This window comes from Oncorhynchus keta, unplaced genomic scaffold (genome assembly GCF_023373465.1).
Source record: "Oncorhynchus keta strain PuntledgeMale-10-30-2019 unplaced genomic scaffold, Oket_V2 Un_contig_8328_pilon_pilon, whole genome shotgun sequence".
Taxonomy (NCBI): Eukaryota; Metazoa; Chordata; class Actinopteri; order Salmoniformes; family Salmonidae; genus Oncorhynchus; species Oncorhynchus keta.
The window spans coordinates 23676-32364 of NW_026289989.1; the positions used below are offsets into that span (position 1 = coordinate 23676).

Consider the following 8689-nt stretch of genomic DNA (forward strand, 5'->3'; position numbering starts at 1 on the left):
CCTAGTCAGTTGTAAAGGGGAAGGGGGATACCTAGTCAGTTGTAAAGGGGAAGGGGGATACCTAGTCAGTTGTAAAGGGAGGGGGATACCTAGTCAGTTGTAAAGGGGAAGGGGGATACCTAGTCAGTTGTAAAGGGAAAGGGAAAGGGGGATACCTAGTCAGTTGGAAAGGGAAGGGGATACCTAGTCAGTTGGAAAGGGAAAGGGGGATACCTAGTCAGTTGGAAAGGGGAAGGGGATACCTAGTCAGTTGTAAAGGGAAAGGGGATGGATACCTAGTCAGTTGGAATGGGAAAGGGGGATACCTAGTGAGTTGGAAAGGGAAAGGGGATACAGTGGGGCCACAGTGTCTCCTGTCCCAGCCTCCAGTATTTATGCTGCAGTAGTTTGTGTCGGGGCTAGGGTCAGTTTGTTATATCTGGAGTACTTCTCCTGTCCTATTCGGTGTCCTGCGTGAATCTAAGTGTGCGTTCTCTAATTCTCTCCTTCTTTCTTTCTCTCTCTCTCGGAGGACCTGAGCCCTAGGACCATGCCCCAGGACTACCTGACATGATGACTCCTTGCTGTCCCCAGTCCACCTGGCCATGCTGCTGCTCCAGTTTCAACTGACCTGAGCCCTAGGACCATGCCCCAGGACTACCTGACATGATGATAATATATAATAATAATATATGCCATTTAGCAGACGCTTTTATCCAAAGCGACTTACAGTCATGTGTGCATACATTCTACGTATGGGTGGTCCCGGGGATCAAACCCACTACCCTGGCGTTACAAGCGCCATGCTCTACCAACTGAGCTACAGAAGGACCATGACTCCTTGCTGTCCCCAGTCCACCTGGCCATGCTGCTGCTCCAGTTTCAACTGTTCTGCCTTACTATTATTCGACCATGCTGGTCATTTATGAACATTTGAACATCTTGGCCATGTTATGTTATAATCTCCACCCGGCACAGCCAGAAGAGGACGGCCACCCCACATATGCTCTCTCTAATTCTCTCTTTCTTTCTCTCTCTCGGAGGACCTGAGCCCTAGGACCGTGCCCCAGGACTACCTGACATGATGACTCCTTGCTGTCCCCGGTCCACCTGACTGTGCTGCTGCTCCAGTTTCAACTGTTCTGCCTTGTTATTATTCGACCATGCTGGTCATTTATGAACATTTGAACATCTTGGCCATGTTCTGTTATAATCTCCACCCGACACAGTCAGAAGAGGACTGGCCACCCCACATAGCCTGGTTCCTCTCTAGGTTTCTTCCTAGGTTTTGGCCTTTCTAGGGAGTTTTTCCTAGCCACCGTGCTTCTACACCTGCATTGCTTGCTGTTTGGGGTTTTAGGCTGGGTTTCAGTACAGCACTTTGAGATATCAGCTGATGTACGAAGGGCTATATAAATAAATTTGATTTGATTTGATACCTAGTCAGTTGGAAAGGGAAGGGGAAGGGGATACCTAGTCAGTTGGAAGGGGAAAGGGGGATACCTAGTAAGTTGGAAAGGAGAGGGGGATACCTTGTCAGTTGTAAAGGGAAAGGGGGATACCTAGTCAGTTGTAAAGGGAAAGGGAAAGGGGGATACCTAGTCAGTTGTAAAGGGAAAAGGGGATATCTAGTCAGTTGGAATGGGAAAGGGGGATACCTAGTCAGTTGGAAAGGGAAAGGGAAAGGGGGATACCTAGTCAGTTGTAAAGGGAAAGGGGGATACCTAGTCAGTTGTAAAGGGAAAGGGAAAGGGGGATACCTAGTCAGTTGGAATGGGAAAGGGGGATACCTAGTCAGTTGGAAAGGGAAAGGGAAAGGGGGATACCTAGTCAGTTGTAAAGGGAAAAGGGGATATCTAGTCAGTTGGAAAGGGAAAGGGGGATACCTAGTCAGTTGTAAAGGGAAAGGGGGATACCTAGTCAGTTGGAAAGGGAAAGGGAAAGGGGGATACCTAGTCAGTTGTAAAGGGAAAAGGGGATATCTAGTCAGTTGGAAAGGGAAAGGGGGATACCTAGTCAGTTGTAAAGGGAAAGGGGGATACTTAGTCAGTTGTAAAGGGAAAGGGAAAGGGGGATACCTAGTCAGTTGTAAAGGGAGAGGGGGATACCTAGTCAGTTGTAAAGGGAAAGGGGATACCTAGTCAGTTGTAAAGGGAAAGGGGATACCTAGTCAGTTGTAAAGGGAAAGGGAAAGGGGGATACCTAGTCAGTTGTAAAGGGAAAGGGGGATACCTAGTCAGTTGTAAAGGGAAAGGGAAAGGGGGATACCTAGTCAGTTGTAAAGGGAAAAGGGGATATCTAGTCAGTTGTAAAGGGAAAGTGAAAGGGGGATACCTAGTCAGTTGTAAAGGCAAAGGGAAAGGGGGATACCTAGTCAGTTGTAAAGGGAAAAGGGGATATCTAGTCAGTTGGAAAGGGAAAGGGCGTACCTAGTCAGTTGGAATGGGAAAGGGGGATACCTAGTCAGTTGGAAAGGGAAGGGGAAGGGGATACCTAGTCACTTGGAAAGGGAAAGGGGGATACCTAGTCAGTTGGAAAGGGAAGGGGAAGGGGATACCTAGTCAGTTGGAAAGGGAAAGGGAAAGGGGGATACCTTGTCAGTTGGAATGGGAAAGGGGGATACCTAGTCAGTTGGAAAGGGAAAGGGAAAGGGGGATACCTAGTCAGTTGGAAAGGGAAAGGGAAAGGGGGATACCTAGTCAGTTAAAGGGAAAGGGGGATACCTGGTCAGTTGGAAAGGGAAAGGGAAAGGGGGATACCTTGTCAGTTGGAATGGGAAAGGGGGGTACCTAGTCAGTTGGAAAGGGAAAGGGAAAGGGGGATACCTTGTCAGTTGGAATGGGAAAGGGAAAGGGGGATACCTTGCCAGTTGGAATGGGAAAGGGGGATACCTAGTCAGTTGGAAAGGGAAAGGGGGATACCTAGTCAGTTGGAAAGGGAAAGGGAAAGGGGGATACCTTGTCAGTTGGAATGGGAAAGAGGGATACCTAGTCAGTTGGAAAGGGAAAGGGGGATACCTAGTCAGTTGGAAAGGGAAAGGGGGATACCTAGTCAGTTGTAAAGGGAAAGGGGGATGCCTAGTCAGTTGTAAAGGGGAAGGAGGATACCTAGTCAGTTGTAAAGGGAAAGGGGGATACCTAGTCAGTTGTAAAGGGGAAGGGGGATACCTAGTCAGTTGGAAAGGGAAAGGGGGATACCTTGTCAGTTGGAAAGGGGAAGGGGAATACCTAGTCAGTTGTAAAGGGGAAGGGGAATACCTAGTCAGTTGTAAAGGGAAAGGGGGATACCAAGTCAGTTGTAAAGGGAAAGGGGGATACCTAGTCAGTTGTAAAGGGAAAGGGGGGTGCCTAGTCAGTTGTAAAGGGGAAGGAGAATGCCAAGTCAGTTGGAAGGGGGATACCTAGTCAGTTGGAATGGGAAAGGGGGATATCTAGTCAGTTGTAAAGGGAAAGGGGGATACCAAGTCAGTTGTAAAGGGAGAGGGGGATACCTAGTCAGTTGTAAAGGGAAAGGGGGATACCAAGTCAGTTGTAAAGGGGAAGGAGAATACCAAGTCAGTTGTAAAGTGGAAGGGGAATACCTAGTCAGTTGTAAAGGGGAAGGGGAATACCTAGTCAGTTGTAAAGGGAAAGGGGGATACCAAGTCAGTTGTAAAGGGGAAGGAGAATACCAAGTCAGTTGTAAAGGGGAAGGGGAATACCTAGTCAGTTGTAAAGGGGAAGGGGAAAGGAGGATACCTAGTCAGTTGTAAAGGGGAAGGGGGATACCTAGTCAGTTGTAAAGGGGAAGGGGGATACCTAGTCAGTTGTAAAGGGAAAGGGGGATACCTCGTCAGTTGTAAAGGGGAAGGGGGATACCTAGTCAGTTGTAAAGGGAAAGGGGGATACCTAGTCAGTTGTAAAGGGAGAGGGGGATACCTAGTCAGTTGTACAGGGAAAGGGGGATACCTAGTCAGTTGTAAAGGGGAAGGGGGATACCTAGTCAGTTGTAAAGGGAAAGGGGGATACCTCGTCAGTTGTAAAGGGGAAGGGGGATACCTAGTCAGTTGTAAAGGGAAAGGGGGATACCTAGTCAGTTGTAAAGGGAAAGGGGGATACCTAGTCAGTTGTAAAGGGAAAGGGGGATATCTAGTCAGTTGTAAAGGGTAAGGGGGATACCTAGTCAGTTGTAAAGGGGAAGGGGAAAGGGGGATACCTAGTCAGTTGTAAAGGGAAAGGGGGATATCTAGTCAGTTGTAAAGGGGAAGGGGGATACCTAGTCAGTTGTAAAGGGAAGGGGAAAGGGGGATACCTAGTCAGTTGTAAAGGGGAAGGGGAAAGGAGGATACCTAGTCAGTTGTAAAGGGGAAGGGGGATACCTAGTCAGTTGTAAAGGGGAAGGGGGATACCTAGTCAGTTGTAAAGGGAAAGGGGATACCTCGTCAGTTGTAAAGGGAAGGGGATACCTAGTCAGTTGTAAAGGGAAAGGGGGATACCTAGTCAGTTGTAAAGGGAGAGGGGGATACCTAGTCAGTTGTACAGGGAAAGGGGGATACCTAGTCAGTTGTAAAGGGGAAGGGGGATACCTAGTCAGTTGTAAAGGGAAAGGGGGATACCTAGTCAGTTGTAAAGGAGGGGGATACCTAGTCAGTTGTAAAGGGGAAGGGGGATACCTAGTCAGTTGTAAAGGGAAAGGGAAAGGGGGATACCTAGTCAGTTGGAAAGGAGAAGGGGGATACCTAGTCAGTTGTAAAGGGAAGGGGATACCTAGTCAGTTGTAAAGGGGAAGGGGGATACCTAGTCAGTTGTAAAGGGGAAGGGGGATACCTAGTCAGTTGTAAAGGGAGAGGGGGATACCTAGTCAGTTGTAAAGGGGAAGGGGGATACCTAGTCAGTTGTAAAGGGAAAGGGAAAGGGGGATACCTAGTCAGTTGGAAAGGGGAAGGGGGATACCTAGTCAGTTGGAAAGGGAAAGGGGGATACCTAGTCAGTTGGAAAGGGGAAGGGGGATACCTAGTCAGTTGTAAAGGGAAAGGGGGATGGATACCTAGTCAGTTGGAATGGGAAAGGGGGATACCTAGTGAGTTGGAAAGGGAAAGGGGGATACAGTGGGGCCACAGTGTCTCCTGTCCCAGCCTCCAGTATTTATGCTGCAGTAGTTTGTGTCGGGGGGCTAGGGTCAGTTTGTTATATCTGGAGTACTTCTCCTGTCCTATTCGGTGTCCTGCGTGAATCTAAGTGTGCGTTCTCTAATTCTCTCCTTCTTTCTTTCTCTCTCTCTCGGAGGACCTGAGCCCTAGGACCATGCCCCAGGACTACCTGACATGATGACTCCTTGCTGTCCCCAGTCCACCTGGCCATGCTGCTGCTCCAGTTTCAACTGACCTGAGCCCTAGGACCATGCCCCAGGACTACCTGACATGATGATAATATATAATAATAATATATGCCATTTAGCAGACGCTTTTATCCAAAGCGACTTACAGTCATGTGTGCATACATTCTACGTATGGGTGGTCCCGGGGATCAAACCCACTACCCTGGCGTTACAAGCGCCATGCTCTACCAACTGAGCTACAGAAGGACCATGACTCCTTGCTGTCCCCAGTCCACCTGGCCATGCTGCTGCTCCAGTTTCAACTGTTCTGCCTTACTATTATTCGACCATGCTGGTCATTTATGAACATTTGAACATCTTGGCCATGTTATGTTATAATCTCCACCCGGCACAGCCAGAAGAGGACGGGCCACCCCACATATGCTCTCTCTAATTCTCTCTTTCTTTCTCTCTCTCGGAGGACCTGAGCCCTAGGACCGTGCCCCAGGACTACCTGACATGATGACTCCTTGCTGTCCCCGGTCCACCTGACTGTGCTGCTGCTCCAGTTTCAACTGTTCTGCCTTGTTATTATTCGACCATGCTGGTCATTTATGAACATTTGAACATCTTGGCCATGTTCTGTTATAATCTCCACCCGACACAGTCAGAAGAGGACTGGCCACCCCACATAGCCTGGTTCCTCTCTAGGTTTCTTCCTAGGTTTTGGCCTTTCTAGGGAGTTTTTCCTAGCCACCGTGCTTCTACACCTGCATTGCTTGCTGTTTGGGGTTTTAGGCTGGGTTTCAGTACAGCACTTTGAGATATCAGCTGATGTACGAAGGGCTATATAAATAAATTTGATTTGATTTGATACCTAGTCAGTTGGAAAGGGAAGGGGAAGGGGATACCTAGTCAGTTGGAAGGGGAAAGGGGGATACCTAGTAAGTTGGAAAGGGAGAGGGGGATACCTTGTCAGTTGTAAAGGGAAAGGGGGATACCTAGTCAGTTGTAAAGGGAAAGGGAAAGGGGGATACCTAGTCAGTTGTAAAGGGAAAAGGGGATATCTAGTCAGTTGGAATGGGAAAGGGGGATACCTAGTCAGTTGGAAAGGGAAAGGGAAAGGGGGATACCTAGTCAGTTGTAAAGGGAAAGGGGGATACCTAGTCAGTTGTAAAGGGAAAGGGAAAGGGGGATACCTAGTCAGTTGGAATGGGAAAGGGGGATACCTAGTCAGTTGGAAAGGGAAAGGGAAAGGGGGATACCTAGTCAGTTGTAAAGGGAAAAGGGATATCTAGTCAGTTGGAAAGGGAAAGGGGGATACCTAGTCAGTTGTAAAGGGAAAGGGAAAGGGGGATACCTAGTCAGTTGGAAAGGGAAAGGGAAAGGGGGATACCTAGTCAGTTGTAAAGGGAAAAGGGGATATCTAGTCAGTTGGAAAGGGAAAGGGGGATACCTAGTCAGTTGTAAAGGAAAGGGGATACTTAGTCAGTTGTAAAGGGAAAGGGAAAGGGGATACCTAGTCAGTTGTAAAGGGAGAGGGGGATACCTAGTCAGTTGTAAAGGGAAAGGGGGATACCTAGTCAGTTGTAAAGGGAAAGGGGGATACCTAGTCAGTTGTAAAGGGAAAGGGAAAGGGGGATACCTAGTCAGTTGTAAAGGGAAAGGGGGATACCTAGTCAGTTGTAAAGGGAAAGGGAAAGGGGGATACCTAGTCAGTTGTAAAGGGAAAAGGGGATATCTAGTCAGTTGTAAAGGGAAAGTGAAAGGGGGATACCTAGTCAGTTGTAAAGGCAAAGGGAAAGGGGGATACCTAGTCAGTTGTAAAGGGAAAAGGGGATATCTAGTCAGTTGGAAAGGGAAAGGGCGTACCTAGTCAGTTGGAATGGGAAAGGGGGATACCTAGTCAGTTGGAAAGGGAAGGGGAAGGGGATACCTAGTCACTTGGAAAGGGAAAGGGGGATACCTAGTCAGTTGGAAAGGGAAGGGGAAGGGGATACCTAGTCAGTTGGAAAGGGAAAGGGAAAGGGGGATACCTTGTCAGTTGGAATGGGAAAGGGGGATACCTAGTCAGTTGGAAAGGGAAAGGGAAAGGGGGATACCTAGTCAGTTAAAGGGAAAGGGGGATACCTGGTCAGTTGGAAAGGGAAAGGAAAGGGGATACCTTGTCAGTTGGAATGGGAAAGGGGGTACCTAGTCAGTTGGAAAGGGAAAGGAAAGGGGATACCTTGTCAGTTGGAATGGGAAAGGGAAAGGGGGATACCTTGCCAGTTGGAATGGGAAAGGGGGATACCTAGTCAGTTGGAAAGGGAAAGGGGATACCTAGTCAGTTGGAAAGGGAAAGGAAAGGGGGATACCTTGTCAGTTGGAATGGGAAAGAGGGATACCTAGTCAGTTGGAAAGGGAAAGGGGATACCTAGTCAGTTGGAAAGGGAAAGGGGGATACCTAGTCAGTTGTAAAGGGAAAGGGGGATGCCTAGTCAGTTGTAAAGGGGAAGGAGGATACCTAGTCAGTTGTAAAGGGAAAGGGGATACCTAGTCAGTTGTAAAGGGGAAGGGGGATACCTAGTCAGTTGGAAAGGAAAGGGGATACCTTGTCAGTTGGAAAGGGGAAGGGGAATACCTAGTCAGTTGTAAAGGGAAGGGGAATACCTAGTCAGTTGTAAAGGGAAAGGGGATACCAAGTCAGTTGTAAAGGGAAAGGGGATACCTAGTCAGTTGTAAAGGGAAAGGGGGTGCCTAGTCAGTTGTAAAGGGGAAGGAGAATGCCAAGTCAGTTGGAAGGGGGATACCTAGTCAGTTGGAATGGGAAAGGGGATATCTAGTCAGTTGTAAAGGGAAAGGGGGATACCAAGTCAGTTGTAAAGGGAGAGGGGGATACCTAGTCAGTTGTAAAGGGAAAGGGGGATACCAAGTCAGTTGTAAAGGGGAAGGAGAATACCAAGTCAGTTGTAAAGTGGAAGGGGAATACCTAGTCAGTTGTAAAGGGGAAGGAATACCTAGTCAGTTGTAAAGGGAAAGGGGGATACCAAGTCAGTTGTAAAGGGGAAGGAGAATACCAAGTCAGTTGTAAAGGGGAAGGGGAATACCTAGTCAGTTGTAAAGGGGAAGGGGAAAGGAGGATACCTAGTCAGTTGTAAAGGGGAAGGGGGATACCTAGTCAGTTGTAAAGGGGAAGGGGGATACCTAGTCAGTTGTAAAGGGAAAGGGGATACCTCGTCAGTTGTAAAGGGAAGGGGGATACCTAGTCAGTTGTAAAGGGAAAGGGGGATACCTAGTCAGTTGTAAAGGGAGAGGGGATACCTAGTCAGTTGTACAGGGAAAGGGGGATACCTAGTCAGTTGTAAAGGGGAAGGGGGATACCTAGTCAGTTGTAAAGGGAAAGGGGGATACCTCGTCAGTTGTAAAGGGAAGG

The 8689-nt window shown here is 48.4% G+C and overlaps 1 long non-coding RNA gene across 1 annotated transcript; it reads right to left on the reverse strand.

The window, feature by feature from the left end:
- Positions 1 to 465: 465 nt before the first annotated feature.
- On the reverse strand, positions 466 to 5775 carry LOC127926792 (uncharacterized). The gene is made up of 3 exons (XR_008125093.1): positions 5571 to 5775; positions 5247 to 5310; positions 466 to 610 (listed from the first exon to the last, which is right to left on the reverse strand). It is a non-coding gene; the product is annotated as an uncharacterized LOC127926792 (long non-coding RNA).
- Between the last annotated feature and the right edge of the window lie 2914 nt (positions 5776 to 8689).